This window comes from Telopea speciosissima, chromosome 6 (assembly GCF_018873765.1).
Source record: "Telopea speciosissima isolate NSW1024214 ecotype Mountain lineage chromosome 6, Tspe_v1, whole genome shotgun sequence".
Taxonomy (NCBI): Eukaryota; Viridiplantae; Streptophyta; class Magnoliopsida; order Proteales; family Proteaceae; genus Telopea; species Telopea speciosissima.
The window spans coordinates 28,303,121-28,324,000 of NC_057921.1; positions in this window are offsets into that span (position 1 = coordinate 28,303,121).

The following is a 20,880-nucleotide window of genomic DNA, read 5'->3' on the forward strand; positions in this document are numbered from 1 at the left end:
ACAAAAATATTATTTAAATGAATGACCAATTTAGAATTAAAGGAAAAACTATACCCTTCCATAACTAGTTTAGAAACAGAGAGTATCTTCCTTTTAAAAGAGGGTACATAATAACAATCCTTTAAAAATAAATCAATGGAATCAAATTTTAAATATAATGTTCCTACAGCCAATGCCATAGCTTCAGCTCTAGTTCCCACCCGAAGATGCACCTCATTTCTTTCCAATTTCCTTGTCTCCTTGAACCTATACAATACATTGCAAATGTGAACAGTGGAACCACTATCCACCAACCAAGAATTGGGTGGTTCAAAAGACAAATTATCTGGCTTCATGTCTCATAATTTCCAAGAGTGCACGACAGTTTCTTTTCCAATGACCCTCCTTCTTGTAATAGAAGCACTTACTTTTAGCCTTCTTATTGCCAGACTTCCCACCCTTGGGTTTCAAGGTTTTACTCTTTTTCTTCTTCTTCCATTTGAAGAAGGCTTCACATCAATTGCGTTGACCTCAGCCTTATCATTTTTAAGGTAGTTTCTGCCTCTACCAGTGTGTTAGCAAGCTCAGTGAGTTCCAACTCTTTACCTGACATCTTGTAGGATATCTGAAAAGTAGCAAAGGTAGAAGGCAATGATGACAAAACCACATTAATCTTCTACCGTAGGTCAAACTTGGTCCCTATGGATTCTAGTTTTTCAAATAGATTAATCATTTTCAGGATGTGGTCCATCACTAGAGTCCCTTTGGCCATTTTGTAATTATGGATCTGACTCACTATGTTGTAATGCACATGTGTCAGCTACCTGTTGAGTAATTCAGCAAGCTTATCCATTTTACCGCCTGCAGTACATATATCCTTGACTGAGTCCAATACTGACTTTTCTAATGATCCAAGAATGTAGAGAGAAGCCTAGGAATCCCTCATCAGGAAATCCTACATTTTCTCATATTTCTCAAAATCATCATGGTGGGGTTCAGGAGAAAGTTTTTCATAAAAATGGAGAAGAGACCTTCTGCCGTAAAGAGCAATTTAATACTCCAGTATCAATCAGCATAATTCGTTTCATTTAACTCGTATTCGCTAATGAGTGTTAATAGATTGGAATTACAGCCATTGAATTAGAATCTATACATGTATAAGTAAAACACATGCATATTAATAACCATCAATAAAAAATTTGAGCACACAATATCAATGGTCTCTTATAAGGTCTCCCTCATGACCCAAAAAAAATGAATTGGATACTTACAACCCTTGTATGCAGAACTTACCCTGTCGGGAATCATTATACATACCATGGTAGTGTGGAATAATCTGTCCGCTTCATGGGGTTCCAATATTTTTGGCCCCCTGGGTTTCATGTCTAGATCATATCGACTAATATACACCCAAGTCATGTATACACCTATTGCATTAGTTAAAATCATGGAATCATGAAAGATGTCCCACTGTCGCAGTGCCCTCTCATGATCTCATACCCTAACATATCTGGATAGAGATAAATATAGATGATCATGTGATAATGAGCTTGGCAATGTCTTGTCAACATATGCGGGGTCATATCACACAATCCCTACACTTATATTCAATAGGAGGCCATGGATATGTCTACTAACTTAGACTAATCCATATCATACATGTATTGTAATAAAAAATGGATAATGAAACACTCTCACAACATATCATGAATGGCATCAAATAACATAATTATTCAACATTAATTATAAGTGATTATAGGATGACAACATTTTTATTAAAAGCAAATAAAAAAATCCCTCCCAATAAAAATAAAAATTAATAATCTTCATAGGCGTATCATCATGCCAAGGATGTTCCATGCCTCAACTCAATCATCTCCTCCATGTTCTCTTTCTTCAAAGTTGGCGATCATTATCTCCATGAACTTTGAACACATGTGGATCATCATCAACATGCTCTGGGAAATCTCATCTCCTCTAAAAATTACATTTGAAGTCTAGGAAAAATTTTATACATCAAATATAAAAAAACCCCCCATAGAGAAACCAACCCACCATTTTAGGCTGCCCACGGGGTGGAGTACATTTGTTTATAAAAAGGATAAGAGGAGAAAGAAAGAGAGAGAGAAGCATACATCCATCCATTACCCCATGAATTAAATCCAAGCCATAAATAATCATCCACATTATTAGATAGCCAATCCCATAATCACATCCATAGCACAATACTAAGTTTGGGTATAACTATGCAAGTAAACAAAAACATATGGATCCATTAAAATACGAACCACCACATCACATGTGATAACATGTATTCATGCCCTTTTCATTAAAATCCAATTTTAATCTAAGTGGGTGAAGAATCTTCTTCCTCCAAACAACAGAACTTTTTATATAAAAATAAAATTTTATTTTGCTTTTTATTTTTTTTTTCATTTATTTATGGAGGGAAACAACCATAGTCACACATATGTCACACACACACACAGGGCCAGCCCACGACCACATGTGTCAAACCTGCCCCTGACTGGTTGAAATTTTAATTGAAGGACAGGAACCCCTGACATGGCATCCAAGCACACTATGGAGTATCACCCTAGTGATTGAATTTAATGAAGAAACCCCAAGGATGTCCTCCTACATACCTGTCAGAAGATGGATTGCAGACCCTTGCAGTTGCACTGCTTGGACTCCAAGTACTCTCTCTTCTCTCTATGAATGTGGGTCCCACACCTGAAAATAGGTGCAAAAGGCCTTGAGTGGCATGTGGGTGTAAGGCCCTAAGCCTGGGTCAAACCCTTGTGAAAGCCCAAAGAGAAACAACCTTGCTGTAATCTCTGGGCGATGCACACATCACCCAAAGACATTGCCTAGAGTGGGAAAATGTAATATTTTAATATACAGATGTGTGGGGACTACCCATATTGGACATGGGCACCCTCCATAGGTTGAAGGGAGTCTGGGGGACCACCTCATATCCTTGGATCCCTGTGGACCCCACCTGAGTGCCCAGAATGGCTGAGAATCAGTTTAAAAATACATTCTCAAAAGGGGCTTAAGCAAGCAAACAAGCCTCAGTAAGAGGCTGGTCTATAAATAGAGGGCCTTAGGCTCATTTTCGTGCTCTAGTCACTATTAAAATTGTGGCGAGAAGAAGAAGAAAGAAAAGAGAGAAAAGAGAAGGGGAAGAAGAAGGAAAGAAAAGGAGAAAAAGGGGAAGAGCTCACCTCGCATTAAAGCTGCTCCAACAGCCATTCTCAGCTCAGTTTATAAAGCTAAGCCTATACCTGCTATTGTGCTGCTGCTACTGTTCTTCTCCATGAATCTTTGGTATTTTTTAAGCATTTCTGGCCATTGGCAGCCCAGAACAACTGGGGTTTGCCATGAACCACCTCAGATCCAACATGCAAACATGATGGATGGAGGATCTGAGCTTTTCATGATATTTTGGTCATTGTTCTACACCTGAGACCGAAACCCAAGCTTGTGCCAGACTGCACTGCACTGTTACACTAAGAACAGGCAGTCTGGGCTCAGTTCTGTGTGCCCTGGCTGCATGCAGCCTAGCCATGAGTTGCAATAGCCTTAGATTGCCTTATTACATGTGAAACAACCCTTCCATTCAGCCAAATCCATGGTCTGCAGCTGAAGCTATACTGGGTTACTATTTACCCTGGGCAGCTCCTGGCAGCCAAGTGGTGGGCCCAAGTAAAAATCAATGAAGACCAGTGCAAACTACACCCCAGGGGTCCATAATGACCTTACATGCATGGGGGAATGATCAAGGCACTGCTCATGGTGCAAAACCTAGGAATTGGAGCCTGTTCACGTGTTAAACAGGCTCTGGGCGATGTAGACATCAGCCAGAGACATCGCCCAGAGAATAAAAAGTGACAGTTTTGCTGATTTGCTTTGAGGACCTTCACCCCATGGAGTGTAAATAGTGTAAGAGGAGGTAAATGACCAAAATACCCCTCCTCACATCTGTCCATAATTATGGATACCTTGGGTACCCAAGTGCGCCCTGTAGGGCTTGGAAACCTTGTCTAAGTTGGTCCTGTAGCACTGCTAAATTGGGATCAGTGTTGTGAGGCTATTATGACCTTGAACCATGTACTGCAGGTGTGAATGACCATTCTGCCCCTAGACCACATTCTCCGAATGATGCACCGGGACTTAGGCCTAAGGCCCAATGCAAGGCCCAGAGAATTCCAAGTGATGTTCAATTGTGCACCAAGTCAAACCAGTGAGCCTAGATCAACCCTAGGACATCCAAAAATAGTTTGGAATATTCAATAACATATTTTTTATTTATACTTAGGGTTTGATCCCACGCTCAAGGCCTACTACCAGACTGCAACTGGAACTGAAACTAAAACTGAATTCCTAGAACCAAACCCAGGTGAGTGAAATGTTAGCGTGTATGTACGTGTAACATAATTATTATGCCAGCAATAAATTCCATAATTATAATGCTGTGTTACTTAGTAAATTACAAATTTCACAATTATTACACATCGTGTGACTGTTGATCAACTCTACTTGAATATATCATGATGATTGTAATTGATAGACTAGATGTCATAGTCAGCTTGGAAATGAGGCCTGTGGTAGCCCGTAGTATAGGATACGATTGACACCGCCTGACTCATACAATGCTATATAGACATGGGGTTAGAGATTCATCACCCGTGCTACGCACCCTTGCCAACAGGGGTTAAGGTGTTGGATGACTGTGAGGACTATAGTAAAACTTTGGGCGTTTATGCTGGGAAGCCTCGGCTATATGCTGGGATGCCTCGAGCTATAAGCTGGGAAGCCTCGAGCAACATGCTTAAGAAGCACCAATAGGTGAATTATGGCTATATGCCAAACAAAGTTTATCCTCGAGCTCCATGTCGGGAAGCACCGAAAGGGTGAATTGATAGTAAGTTGGTTACCTCACAAGTCTAATCACAGAGGGCCAGTCGGGCTGACCTGGGTAGGGAGATGCTCGTGCCAACTGGTTCTCTTCGACAACTTAATGGGTGTATCGCGAGAAAGGGTAACCAAGCCCACACCAGGGATACATGTATTGGGGATTGTAGTAGCACTAACCTGCCTTAGCTGTATTAATAGGTGGCTAATAAATAATCTGGACTTGCATATCATGTAGGATCATGTGGATTGTGGTTGCATATGCATGCATGATTATATGTTTTACTCATGGGCTCAGTGGGGTTCACACTCTGTTATATATGTTTTTTTTTCTATTAGATGATTGTGCAGATAGATACCACTATGGCATGAAGGCTCATTACGAGGAGGAGAGCCCTTGTGGTTATGATGATATTGGTATGGACCCCGACGGAGGTCGTGCCGATGATGCGAGCGTTCTCAGTAGTTATTGATGAAGACTCGTGAAGGGTGCTCTTGATGCTTTTTGTCTTAGGGACTCCTTTCTGACTTTGTCAAGAGTTTATCCCTGTTCTTGTTCTTGTTAGTTTTCTTCTTTTTGTTTTGGGGTTGAGTTATCTCGCCCTGTATATATTTACCTTGTTTCCGCTTATGTATATGTCAGCTTTTACTGTTCAGTGTGTGGGTTGTATGGGGGAAATAGAACAACTTTACTTATGTATATATATCACAATCATTTCCCGTGTCGCTACGCTTTCTCTTTCTTCTTATAATTGTAGATTATCTGTAGCACTTTGATAATGACTGTGATAATGCTATGGGATGTGTGTCCGTGAGTGTATTAACTGCTTCTAGATCCGTAGGATTACCGTTATGCAATTCGGTTCATGTACCTAATCCTCCCAGGGGGTGGTTTGGGGTGTGACAACATGGGCAAGTTGTTAAAGAATAACAATCTTGTAACTACCCATGTGTACATGGGAAGGTTGTTACAATAGCCATGTAACTACCCATGTGCATCCATAACTAAGTCAAAAAGAATTTTAACAACTTGCATCTCATAGATAATATTTGCTAAGAAATTTAATTATGTTATATCCATGGGTGAGAAAGGTGGCTCTGATACCACACTAGTAGTCAAATAGCAGTCCATGGGATCGTTGTACTCATGTATCAAGCTGGGTTCACAATATTGAAAAGTTTGGGTTACCTCGCATTTCTTGTTCATGACGCTCTCTTCTTTCTATCGTATCTCTAAAAGGAAGGAAGGAAGGAAAAGAGAAGTGGAAAAGAAAAGGCGGGGGGGGGGGGAATAAAACCAAAGCCCTGAAATTTCCAATAAGGGATACAAGATAACAGACTATAAGGAAGCCCCCTAGGGCGCCCTACATAAATTTTAGGGTTGCCTATGGTCGCCCATGGGTGCCCTACTGTGACCCAATTAGTATATGGTATGATAAACCATTACCCAATCCATCTCGTACTTGTCCCATAAAATTATGGGATTCCCAAGAGAGTGATATTTCATCTCTTTTCCATCCCATGGAAAGGGGGGATCCATCCCATACCGGAATACGCAGCGGAAAGAAATTGATTCGGGTTTCTTTCACATCCCGTAAATAATCATATAATTAAAAACAAGAGGAATTGACAAAAATTTGCTAACCTGATGAGTCTCAAGTGTTGCTCCTTTAATAGACGTGGTTCTTCCTCCAACGAGCACACCAGATAAATAGATCTGAACCTCTAATGGTGCAGCCAAGGTTCTCCAAGCTAATCCCAAATTCTCTTCTTCAAATCTTCGAGCACAGATCTGGGTTTCCAAAACCCAAATTCTCAAAAACTAGAGAGCAAGAAGGAGAGAGAGAAAGAGGGAGAGCCAAAACGTGGAGGAGGGGAGCACCAAAATTCGCCCAAGGTTTAAAATGTGGTGCCCCCTTCCAAGTTTAGAGTGTTTAAATAGAAAAGGATTCTAAAGCCTTGTTTGGATAAATCCCAATGAGAGTCAGACACTCTCTCTCCTCATTGGTTTGATCCTGTTTAAACCTAGAGTGCTTCTCATTGGTGAAGAAACATAATCTAATAGGGAATGGTTTAATTAATTATTTATTTCAATTAATGGATAATTACAATTAGCACCATATCCATTAATTAAATAAATAATCAATTATTTTAACGAATTCCAAATAAACCCCTACATAATAATAAATCATCATGTACCAACCCACCACTAATCAACACCATCATTAGGGAATCTAGGGCATGTCCACTAGTACTACCAAACCCCATTCCATAGAACAAGTCCATATCAGAGAGTTTGTGTATATGATCGGGTCCCGCAAAACTCGATAAAACATTTTAATTAAATAACTACATATAATCTATCATTTTATGTAAAATAGGTTTTGCAAAAACCATTTCCAGAATGAGGTACTGGATCTAGATTTCGATCAGTCCATTCACAAACAATCTCTATCTTGATGTTCCCCAATCGGGTAGTGGTGACCATCTTGAGTAACTCCTTCACTCACAAAAATGTTTGCGCATTCCCAGAACACAGGTTTTGACTCACTTGAATCTCAATCATTGATGAACCAAAGAATGCGGTCACATTTTGCAGTGACAGGGTCCTCTCAGGTACAGGGTCTCGGTGACACATGCCTATCCCATCCTACATCTGGCAGTAATACATAAGGGAATCGACAAAGTAGATTATTCGCCAATACACACATGAAACATGTGAGTACTCACATTCGTATCCTGACATCACATGTCTAGGCATACCCAATGCGACGACCATATGATATGGGTGTCTAGCCCAAATCCTAGTCGTGACTACCATTTTAAGTATAACTTATGGACACATAAAGCTCAAAAAAATTTATATCGCATGTGATAATATTAAACTAAAATGTGTAAAAGGTTCTACACAAAGTAAATCGGACCGAACCAGACAGAACCGGGTTTGATGGACACATAATTGATCTAGAGACCAAGTTTCAGACTAAGCAGTAGTAGTGAATTTCTCCTACTTTAGGAAGAAACCGCTGCCTTGCTCCCTCCTCTTTCTAACTCAACTTTTGGAGAATGGGAATCCAACGTCTGCTACAAAAGGGTTTTTTATTGCAAATAAAATAATAACTTTTCAATTGTTTGGCTCTTTTTCCAGATTGCTCAAGCAACTGGTTGACCGTGAGATCGGTCTACCGTAATCCAATGTAATCGATAGAGAGCGTGGGCGTGCCAGAGTCTATAAGACTCAATTTAGTAGAAGTATGTACTTCTGACTTCTATCAAGCTATGTGGATCACCCTCTTGCCTTGATTGCTCCAAGGACTTTGGATTGAAGACCAAATTGCAATGTATGAGTAAGGTTAACCACAGAACAATTGATAGTGAAGAAGGAAAATCGAGTACTTCTATTAATCTGATATGAGTACATACAGAGGACATACCACTATTACAAGACATCATAGAAGAACTTGATAGGGGAAGAGAAAGAGAGAATGATCACTAGGATCAGGAAGGCAAAACCTCTGTTACATGTTTCCCAACTGCAATTCCTTTGACGGTTAACGAACCATTTAGGAATCACGTTATCATGTAGTCTGTTACATCCTTCTTAATCCACGTTCTCCCTTAAGGAAACCAAACTGCTGACCAACCCCCTTAAGGAAACCAAACTGCTGACCAACCCTAGAGAGTAGTTGGTGAATTAGTATCGGTCAAATAGTAAATTTAGGGTGTAAAAAACTATGTCTAGGACTCTCTATTTTGTTGTCAACCTCTGTCCATGGTTTAGACTCTCACTCTCTTCTTTCTCTCCCACGTTTTCTCTTCCTTTCTCTTTTTCTTCTCTAAATATATATTAATCCTTCCTTGATAAAACTTCTTTAAAATATTGCAGCATCCATAATGGAGCCGTGGAATTACAACAAGCAAAAGACACTAGGGTTTTTGAAACTTTAGAAGTTTTCGAGAAATCTAGGATTAATGAAGCACAAGGTGGAGAGGGTAGTGATAAAAATAGGGTCAGGATCGATGATGGCGGTGTGATCCAAGAGGAAGAGCCAAGGAACAAGGTGGATACTGTTATTGGTGTCGATGATATGGACTTGAAGCCGATTATTCCTCGACTCTCCGATGTTTCTCACTCTCATTTATTTGCAATGCTAGCCTATGCATCAGCCCTCCATGACGAACCTCTCCAGTTCGATAGTTTGAATGCCTTTCTTTTAGGTAGAGGTCTTACATTTGAGAGGCATTGTTATGTTTTAATGGTAATTACCATAAATACCCCTAAACTTTTAAGTGACATGTGTTTCACCGCATTTTTGGCAGAAGTGTTTTTCAAGCAGAAACATCAAATAAATGTTTCTCAAATGGGACTTAAAAGTGTGCCAAGTGCCCGATTCGTTTCATAAAAAACAAAAAAACAAACCGGACATACCATAAAGTTTTCACCCCATTTTTGTTCCAAAAAAAAATAATTAGAAAAACACTAGAATTGTATTTAGAATGTTGCCATACAGAGCCCAAAAGTCCGCCGAAAGCCATAGAGCCATAGAAGGGTGGGTGACATCATTAAAGAAAAGGGAAAATTACGCGTACACCCCATGTACTTTGCATAAAGTAATAATAAACCTGACGTTTCAAAAAATGCACTTGTACACCCCTTATATTTTTCACAAAAAAAAAATTATAAAATTAACTGTTTGTTAGCCAATAATTAAACTAGACATGAAATAACGGTTTTATCCTTTCAAAATAGTCATGGACAAAAATTTTCTTTAAATTTGATGTTTTTCTTTTTCTTTTTTTGGGGTTGTTATTAGCGTAACAAGGGTGGGATACTTTTCCAAATATAACAAACAGGTGAAAAGACTATTATATAATAAAAAATAAAACAAATAAGTATCATTAAGTAGGACAACATGGACCTTTCATTATTTTATTAAAATCTCATATTTATAATGTAAAATAATATTTTAAAAGGATATTTCTGTCATTTAATAACCTACACTACCTCTCTAATACACGGTTGCAATTACAGTTCTTTTTTTGCCTCTTTCCCGCAGATCTCTCCTCTCTCTCTCTCTCATGTAGGTGCTTCTCCCTCACTCGATCGCTTGCTGGAGAAGCCGTCGGAGAACCTAGCCTCACCCCGCTGTGGAAGAATTCAAGTGAGAAGGCAGCACAAAAACCCTAACTTGATTGCCGCTTGCCTCTCTCACGGTCTCCTTTCTCAACAGTCCGGTGCACCCTCACGTCTCCTGGGAAGGTTTCGATTCTTGTTTTCTAACCTATCAGTTCTGCAAAATCACCCATATACCTGCCGTAAGTGCTCTGTTTTGGATTTTTTGGTTGGTTCTATTGGTTCCAAGTTTGAATCTGGGCCCCCCATTTTTATTTTTTATTTTTGTTGATTGGTTCTGCTGGTTTTGCTGCAGATGGTGATTTGTGCTCCATAATTTATTGAAGGAAGAAAGTTCTCTGCCCTGGAGTATTGTTATTAGTATTACATAACTTAGAAAATTCATATACAAACTCTAAGCTGCATCAATATGATTTGTCTTCCAAGTGAAAATCTTTATTGTAATTATATAAACATGGATTAGTTCTTAGCTTAAATTGAGTCTTCAGATCAAAAAGGAAGAGCAGCGGGGGTTACACCCAGGAGATGATGGTTCAAACCCATCAAGGCTCTCCTGTGTTATATGGCTTTTTTATTTTTTACATACACGTGTATGGCATATTTGCTTGGAATTCCTCAGCTAGATGGAGACAGCAATCTCTCTCATTGTATGTCTCTGCTTTGGGTCATTATGTCTTCTTCCAATCTCCATAAACAAACTCTAGGAAACTAATTGTTGCTTTAGACCAATGTAAAAGATAATTTTATTGTCCTTCAATTCCTTGTTTGAATAAAAAAATATAGAACTCATAGGCTTGGAATGTTGAACTATTGAAGCAGTGGATTTCTATTTTATCAAGGCTGTAGGGGCATAGGGTACCTAGTGTGAATCACGTAAATTCATCATAAAGTAGAACATTAAAAAACCACTGGAAATTGCAATTTCATGTCATTTCCAAAGTCAAAATCTTATTCTGAAATTCCTTGGAGATGGAATCACAACTTGGGTTTGAATAAAAAATCTGTTATGAAATGCCAAGAAAATCCACTAAAATGTAAGCATCTAAGATAACATCTGTCACACCCCAAACCACCCCCTAGGAGGATTGGGTAGGTGACCCGAATTGCATAACGACAATCCGTCAAATCCCACGAATCTAGAAGCAGTGCTTACATTCATGAAACCATATCCACATCTTAACCATAAGTAAGATCAGAGTGATGCAGGACATCTACAATTCAAAAGTAAATGGAAGCATAGCGATACGGGAAATGATGATAATATATAGATATAAAGTTTTTGTTTGATACATCTCCCGAGCACACACAACCCACAATAAAGAAACAAAAGCTGATAAGAATAGTACTACATACAAAAATATATACAGGGCGAGCATACTCAGCCCCAAAAAGGAAAAGAAAAGAAAACTACAATAACCAAGTCAGAATAGGGATAACTCCAAATAACCCAAAAGGAGTCCCCAAGTCAAAAAGCTAACATGAACACACTTCAATGGTCTTCATCAACAACCACCGAATACGTGCGCAGGATCAGTATGACCTCCGTCGGGGTCCACACTAAGATCATTGTAACAACCAAAAGTCTCCTCCTCGAGATGGCCCGCCATGCCACAGCGGCATCCACCTGCAAAATCATCTAAGAAAAACATTGCATAACAGAGTGTGAGCCCCACTGAGCTCGTGAGCAAATAACATCAATCATGCATGCACATGCAATCGCAATTCACAATTCATATGGTCCTACATGATATGCAAGTCCAGTTTCATTATTAGCCACCTAGCAATACAACTAAGTCAGGTCTGTGCTACTACAATCCCCAATACATGTATCCCTGGTGTAGGCTTCTAACCCCTTCCAGCGATACACCCATTAAGTTGTCGGAGAAGACTGGTCAGCCCCCGCATTCGTTCACCAAGGTCGGCCCGACCAGCCCTCTGTGATTAACATGGGGAAACAACCGTTTTCTTCCCTCATTTTCTTTTCTGGCTTAAAGCCCATAAGCACCATTCCGGTGTTCTTTCATTCATGCACCATTCTGGTGTTCTTTCATTCTTTTTCTCTCTCCCTGATAATTACCCCCACAGGTATCCAGGACCTTAACCCCTACTGGCAAGGGTGCGTAGCACGGGTGATTAAACTCTAGCCCCATGTCTATATGACATCGTATGAGTCAAGTGGTGTCAATCGTACCCCATAATACAGGCTACCATAGGCCCCATTTCCAAACCGACTATGGCATCTAGTCTAGCAGACATTCATCAAGCAAACATTCTCAGAGTTGATCAACAGTCATTCAATATACAGTGATTTGAATAGTTTTAAACAGAAATAAATATCAAAGCATTTATATTCATTTCTTATTAGCCGACATTAGATCATGATCATATTTACACATATGATAGTATTATTCACTCACCAGTACTTGGCTCTAGGTACTCAGTCACAAATTCAGTTCCAGTAGTTGTCTGGTCGTTGTCCTCGAGCACAGGATCAAGTCCTAGATGTAAATCACAAGTTGTCATGTTAAGTTATAAGTCTGTCATTAGAAGTCCTAGGGTTACCCTAATCTTACTGGGTTGACCCGAAGTTCATTGGTTCACTCTTGGAATCATTGGGCCATACACTGGGCCTTAGGTCATGTCCCGATACATCAACCAATGTCAGTGGCTCAAAGGGCAAAATGGTCATTTCTAGGGTTGTATCTGACCCTAGCCTAGGATATGGTTACAGTGATGTCCACAGCTTGTCTGTGCTATAGGACCAAGCACTGCAGGGCTTTCTTTACCTATAGGGCCCACTAGGGTTTCAAAATATTTCCTAATTAAGGATAGATGTGGGGAAAGGGTATTTTTGTCATTTCCCACATCCCAGTGTCCAGGGGGTTAGTGTGTGAAATCCCCCTGGTCTGTCCATCATTCCAGCCAAATTCCCTTCACTGGGCATTGGCTCTGGGCGATGTTTGCATCGCCCAGTGCCTGCAATCGACAGCAGGGCTGAGATCCCAAGGTGGGGCCTGCAAGGCTAGGCTTATACCTGATCCTTTGCATGTTTAGGGGATTAGGTAGCCCTAGTGATGGTCTACATCATGGTCTGGAGGGTTTTTCCATCAGGCTCACTGTCAGGCTGACTGTGGCTGCCCAAGTAGCCCTGGTGAATAGTGTTTAGGGTTTTTGTTAGGCTTGGATTTTAGTTCCAGCTTTGTATATGGCTGAAAATACATGAATCAAGAGGGCTCAAGGCTGCCTCCATCCAGGGTTAGTGCTGTGCAGCCTTGGCCAGCACCCAGAATTCCAAATCATTGATCAATAGGGCCATCTGGCAGTGCAGGTGGGCACACACAGATTTTGGCCATAGGAACAGCATAACTAAATGCTCAAATTACATAAAAATTCCATATCTTCCATGCACAAGGTTTGCATGGCAGATCTGGACTAACACTGGGTAAACCCTAGCTAGTCTAGGCTGCCCAGAGAGCAAAAATGCAAGAATCATGGAGGGAGAATGGGAACAGCAGGCATGCATGGGGGTTTTTTATACCTGAAGGGGCAGAGAGTGAGCTCGGATGGAGCAGGGATGGGTGGCAACAGCTCCCTCCTCTTCTTCTTCCTTCCTCCTTCTCCTTCTCCTTCTCTCTCTCCCTTTTCCTTTCTTTCTCTCCTTCGGATTCAGCAGAGAACAAGAGCTTTAATGAGCTCAGGTCATGCCGATTTATAGGCCCAAGACCACTAAGGTCTGTTTGGCCTAAAGTCCCCTTTTTAAAAATCAGTTTTTGAACTGATTCTGACTGGTTCTGGGTTCTCTGGTGGGGTCCACACTGAACCAGGGGTATGAGGTGGTCCCTCAGACTCCCCTCTATCAGTGGAGGGTGCCCATGCTCATGTTGGATGGTCCCCATAATTATAATAATTAAAAATACCCAAAAACAGCCACTGGGCAATGTCACTGGGCCTTGCTGCATCGCCCAGTGCCATGGCCCAGTGAATTCCAGCAACTAAATTCAAAGGGGAACAGCATAGGGGTTTGACCCTGGGTCAGGGTATTGTCCCCACATGCCCATTAGAGGTTTTTACATGATTTTTTAGAGGTGGGTCCCACCATTATAAGGAGGAGAGAGATTACCTGGGATCCAAGTTATACATCAGACTGTGAGCTGCACAGTTGCAGGGGTTTGTTCAAGGTATTATCATTGATTTCATTGAGTGGAGTGATGCTCCACAGTGATCCTGGTGGCCTGACCAGGGGTTCCTGCTCTTCAAATAAAAAATCCAACCAGTCAGGAGCAGGGTTTGACATTTCTCCCCACCTTACAAAAATTTCATCCTCGAAATTTGCTTACCTTGTAATCCAAAAAGTTGGGGATACTTTTCCTTCATTTCTTCTTCAAGTTCCCATGAAGCTTCTTCCGCTGGGTTGTTTTCCCATTGAACCTTCACAAAAGCGATAGTGCGGTTATGGAGTTTATGCTCCTTTCTGTCCAATATCTCCGTGGGGTGTTCTTCATAGGTCATATCCACATCCAACTGTTCAAGTTCAGCTGTCAGTACATGTGTCGGGTTGTTAATATACTTCTTCAACATCGACACATGAAAAACATCATGGACGCCTGACAAGGATGGTGGTAATGCCGGTCGGTATGCTACGGGTCCCACTCTATTAAGAATTTCATATGAACCAATGAATCTTGGGCTCAACTTACCCTTCTTGTTGAACGTAGCAATCCCTTGGTTGGAGACACTCGAAGGAATACTTTTTCTCCGACTTCAAACTTGATGTACTTCCTTCTATTATCCACATAACTTTTCTGTCTTGATCTTTTCTCTTACGACATCCACCTTGTAGCAGGTCGCTTGTATGATCTCAGGTCCGAGATATTTCCGCTCTCCAACTTCATCCCAATAAAGCGGAGTTCGACACTTCCTACCATAGAGTGCTTCGAACGGTGCCATGCCAATGTTGGAGTGGTACCTATTATTGTATGCAAATTTCACCAATGGTATGTGAGCATCCCAACTATCATTCATTTCCAAGACACAGGCTCGGAGCATGTCCTCCAGAGTCTGAATGGTTCTTTCTGATTGTCCGTCCGTCTGCGGATGGAAAGCTGTACTAAGATTTAGTTGAGATCCCAATGCCTTCTGCAAACTTCTCCAAAACCTTGAAGTGAATCGAGGATCTCTGTCCGACACAATACTAACAGGCACGCCGTGTAAGTGGACTATGTTTTCAATGTATATCTAGGCAAGCTTCTCCATTGGATAACTTAATTTGATCGGTATGAAGTGTGCCACCTTTGTTAGTCTGTCTACGATCACCCAAATTGCATTCATGCCCTTTCTGGTGTTGGGCAGATTTGTCACGAAATCCATAGTGATTCTTTCCCACTTCCACTCAGGTATAGGAGGTGGCTGCAATAAACCATACGATCGGTGTCTCTCCGCTTTTATTTGTTGACAGGTGAGGCACTTGGACAAGTATATTGCTATGGTTGCTTTCATTCCCATCCACCAGTAATATTTCTTCAAGTCTTTGTAAATCTTTGTACTTCCGGGGTGGATAGTATAGGGTGAGCGGTGTGCCTCTTTGAGAATTCAATCTTAGACATCATAGTCATCTGGCACGCACAATCTGTCTCGAAACTTCAATGCAGCATCTTGGGCCAAAGAGAAATCTGGGTCCTTATGGACACCACGTTGAACTTCTTAAATTATCTTGGCCAGCTCGGGATCCAATGGTTGCTTCGTAATATCTCCTCTCGTATCGACGGCTGCAGGTCCATTGCTGCTAATTGCATAGCCGCTTCTTCGATCACGAGCTCCAAATCAAATTTCCGAGCTTCCTCTATTAATTGTTCACTTACGACCAAAGATGCGAGGGACGTAGTCTGGGATTTCCTGCTTAATGCATCCGTAACAACGTTGGCCTTGCCGGGGTGGTACTAGATTTCACAGTCATAATCTTTTACCAATTCTAGCCATCGCCTCTGTCTCATGTTTAGGTCCTTCTGAGTGAAGAAATACTTCAGAATTTTATGATAACTGAAGATTTCACTCTTTTCACTGTATAGGTAATGTCACCAAATTTTTAACGCAAAGACTACAGCTGCCAACTCCAAATCATGAGTGGGGTAATTCTTCTCGTGTTCTTTTAATTGCCTGGTGGCGTATGCGACTACTTTACCTCTCTGCATCAGGATGCCACCTAGGCCTATTCTAGATGCATCCGTATATACTACCATTCCTCCAGTTCCATCTAGAATGGTTAAGACTGGAGCTGTTACCAATCGATTCTTCAATTCCAAAAAACTCTTCTCACATGACTTATTCCATTCAAACTTAGCACCCTTCCTCGTAAGTTTTGTCATGGGCATTGAGATGCGTGAGAAATTTTCAATAAATTGGTGGTAATAACCAGCCAATCCTAAGAAACTACGGATCTCAATGGCATTTTTTTGGGTCTCCCACTTGAGAACCGCTTTCACCTTGTCGGGGTCTACTTTGATGCCATCGTTGGTGACAATATGCCCCAGGAAACCAATTTGGTGGAGCCAAAATTCACATTTACTAAATTTGGCATAGAGCTGGTGTTCCCGTAATCGTTGCAACACGAAAGTAAGGTGTCACGCGTGTTCTTCCTCACTCTTAGAGTACACCAGGATGTCATCAATAAATACTATGACGAACTTGTCCAGCACGTCATGGAATACTCTATTCATCATATCCATGAATGCTGCCGTGGTGTTGGTTAATCCGAACGATAAAACCAGGAATTCGTAATGTCCGTATCCGGTTCAGAACGCCGTTTTATGAATGTCACTACTTTTGATCTTCAGTTGATGGTATCCCAACCTAAGATCAATCTTGGAGAAAACTCTTGCTCCTTGTAGTTGATCAAACAGGTCATCGATACGTGGCAACGGATATCAATTCTTAATTGTCAATTTATTTAACTCACGGTAGTTGATACACAGCCGCATGCTACCATCCTTCTTCTTTACGAATAGCACAGGTGCTCCCCAGGGTGATACACTGGGCTGAATGAATCCCTTCTTCAGCAAGTCTTGAAGTTGTGCTTGCAATTATTTTAACTCGATAGGTGCCATACGATATGGTGCCTTGGATACCGGTGTTGCACTAGGGATCAAATCAATCACGAACTCTATATCGCGGTCCGGCGGTAGTTGAGTCAGATCTTCTGAAAATACATCAGGAAACTCTCTGACGACTTCTAATTCTTCCAACGGTTTTATCTTCGCCTCCGTGTCTATCACAGTGGCCAAAAAGCATTGGCATCCTTCTTCTAGTAACTTTCGCGTCTGGAGTACAGATAATGTTATCCTTCTGGACTTCCTTCTTGGCTCACTTTGATAGGTGAAGTCTGACCCATCTTCCTGTTTAAACTTTATCTTTTTCTCCGCACACATGAAGTTTGCACCATAGGCAGACAGCTAATCCATGCCTAATATTACGTCAAAATCCTTTATATCCATTTTTATCAGTCATGCGGTTAGATTCTTCCTAGAGATTTCGATCTGACAGGGGTCATAGACCTCTTTCAAACTCACGACACTCCCTGTTGGCGTGCTGACTACTGACTCATGCCCGATATCTCTTGGTTGATCTTTCATCTTACTCGCAAAGGTTGAGGAGACGAAAGAGTGGGTCACACCCGAGTCAAATAATACTCGGTCGGGTATGGTTGAGGCATTTAGGGTACCTAGGGTTTGTAGGTAATTTAGGTTACATGATGTAAGCCAATTATTCCCTATAGTCAAGTAGTGTTCAGCAACATACCTGTCAATATGTCGGGGTTTGCCTCAGCTTCTTCATTCGTCAAAGCAAACACTTTTCCTTGCGACCGATTGTCCCATGGTTGAAATGGCCTAGCGTAGGGCTAGTTTGATGAATTGTTGCCATATCCACGCGATCTGCAATCCTTGGCCATATGTCCTTCCTTGTTGCACAGATAGTACTTAAAGGGTGGAGCTCCAGGTGTTGAATCTTTGCTCGCTTGACTTGTTGCTGGTTGGGCTGGCGAAGCTGCTGTCGTCGCTTGACTCGTAGTAGGTTGAGCAGGTCGAGTAAATGTAGGGCAAAAAGAATTCTGACCTACACTCGGCCTATGATACGGAGTTGGAGTAGGGCTTGAACTCGTTCCTCGATAAACTTTATTTGGCTAGCCATAGGTTTGGAAATTATTTGACCTTTTGTTCAAACCAGGCGACGTCACAGTCTTTTCCTTCTCTTTTTCCTTGAATCTATCCTCCATTGTCTACGCCTTATCAACCATTATAGCATAATCCCGAATATCCATGATTGACAAAACTGACCCAATTTCAATTTTGAGTCCCTTCTCAAATTTCTTGGCCTTACTAACTTCCCCTTTCAGGTGATCTGGGGCAAAATGGAACAAGTCCTCAAATCTTTGCTAATAGTCTAGTACCGACTTAGTTCCTTGCACCAGTGCGATGAATTCTGCTTCCTTTATATCCTTGAAACTCTCGGGAAAGTAGTTCTTGAAGAAGACTTCCTTAAATTGTTCCCACGTGAGATTCGGGTGAGTAGCCTCCAAATTAGGCCTAGTTGCCTTCCACCAAGCTTCGGCTTCATTCTGCAACTGATAACCCGCACAAATAATCTTTTGTGCGTCCGTGCACTCAAGTACTTCAAATGCCTTTTCTAGGGCACTAATCCACCTCTCCGGCTGCATTGCCTCAGAGGTTATTTTAAAAAATGCAGGTGGTTGGAGTTTCTTATATCTCCATAACCTTGGCGGTGGAATTTTCTGCTAAATGCTGAGGCACAGGTGGTGGAAACAGTACGGGTCGATTAGGTGGTGGTGGTGCTGCTGCGCGTTCATGCATCATAGTTGCAAACTGTGTAGACATTTGACCAAGCAACTCTTGTTATTGTTGCATGGTCCACATCATCGTGGTCATGAATGCAGTCACGTCGCCGACTGCCACACTTGGTTGAGGTACTATTGCAGTAGTTTGTGCAGCTGCTGGTGTTCCTAATGAAGCAGCCAATACCTCAGAGTTTTGAGCCTCAGTTCCATTGGGCAGCTCAACCTCTGGTATAATTCTAGGTTGTTTACCTTTATGACCTCCACGAGAACTTCTAGCTAGTGTTGACCATTGTCGCTTCTCTGAAAAGAGGAGCGTGATCAATATTCCAATTTCATCTATATGGATCAACAGCTGTTTCCTAACTAAGCAGGTACAAATCCAGTCCACAGTTCCAATGTGTAACGCCCCCGAAACCACCCTAGCGGTGTAGAGACATTAACGGTCCACAAGATCGTTTATGTCAAGGAGATATGAACTGAAGTAGAACCAAAACACAAACACATATCTAAATGTATATATTAAGACTTCAAACAAAGTAAGGTAGTTAAATTACGCTATTACAACTTCCAAATTAAACTTAAAATTCTTAAATAAAGGTTACAATCTCTAAAATTAAATTAACTCAAATAAATAATAAGTTCTTCTAAAATTTAAAGAAAGTGTAAAATTTCTAATAGTAGTTGTCATCTTCTACTCCAAATGCTTCGTCCTCTTGGACCTCCTCCTCTAGTATATCCTCACATCCAGGTTCGCATTCATAAAGTTGTTCATCTAAAAAGTGGTGAAGGTAAGCTTTGGGAAAAGCTTAGCAAGTAAATCCACAACAACTATACAGGTGTGAAAACGTGCACAAATAATACAAAATGTAAAGACATACAATAATATGTATATATAAATCCAAAAAAAAAAAAAACAAAATGATCATAATCATATTTGCTTATCACCAATATTGTAATGAAAAGTATATATGACAACAATCAACGAAAGATATATCGAAGGAACATGAAATAGCAAGCACATCACTCCCTACTGGACTAGTGTGAGCTAGTAACCATACACTGGTCAAGGCCCTCATGATAGCGGCGTATGAACTCCAGCTATGATCAACTACAACACCACTATCCTCTCTCAGCATAAAGAAACTAATGGAGAATCTAGTGACCAAACTTGCCCCAACCCTCCTGGAGAGTTTTTAATCATCACTCCTCTTTCTAGTAGCCCATATAGCTCCAATAAGGGTAAGCCCGTAGCTCAAAAATCCGTCGACTTATCCTTATCCCAACACTTTAACCCATGTCGGTAAGGTAACAGAAAAGAACATCCATGCTTATACATAAAGCTATACAACAAGTCCAAAACTTAGGGTTTGCAACTCCCTATGTTCCAAACACTAAAACGTTTAATCAAAAGTTGTAAAAAAAAAAACTTAGAAATTTATCGAGTTTTATCAACATATCATGGCATAGATTGCAATACATAAATCGAGAAGATTTGACAAAATCTTCGCACAAAGTTGTCATCAAGCATCTTCAATTCCAATAGAATATAAATCGATAAATCAAATAAAAATCAGATTTAAATGCATCATCCAAAAATATCATGCATTAGGTTATAATCATGAAGAATCATTTATAGACCTTCCTCATACTATCAACAATCAAGCATTGGATTCATTAGTCTATAAACATGACCTTACTAAAATTTTGCTCACACATATGTAAATTAAATCATAAGGAAATCACCATTCCTTGCAAGCAATCATGTGTGACACTTTAATTGAGTACAAAGCATGAATGAAATATATTTTTAATATGATAAATCTCAATCTAAAATTAAATTCCAGATTTAAACACTGTTTTAAAATAAATTTTATATGAAGAGAAAATATCAAGTATAATGGTTGAAGATCTACTCACCTTATGTGAAGTAATTAGGATTTCTATAAGTGACATCAAATCAATGCTTCAATAATATTGATATATGTCTTCCTAATTCAGAATCACT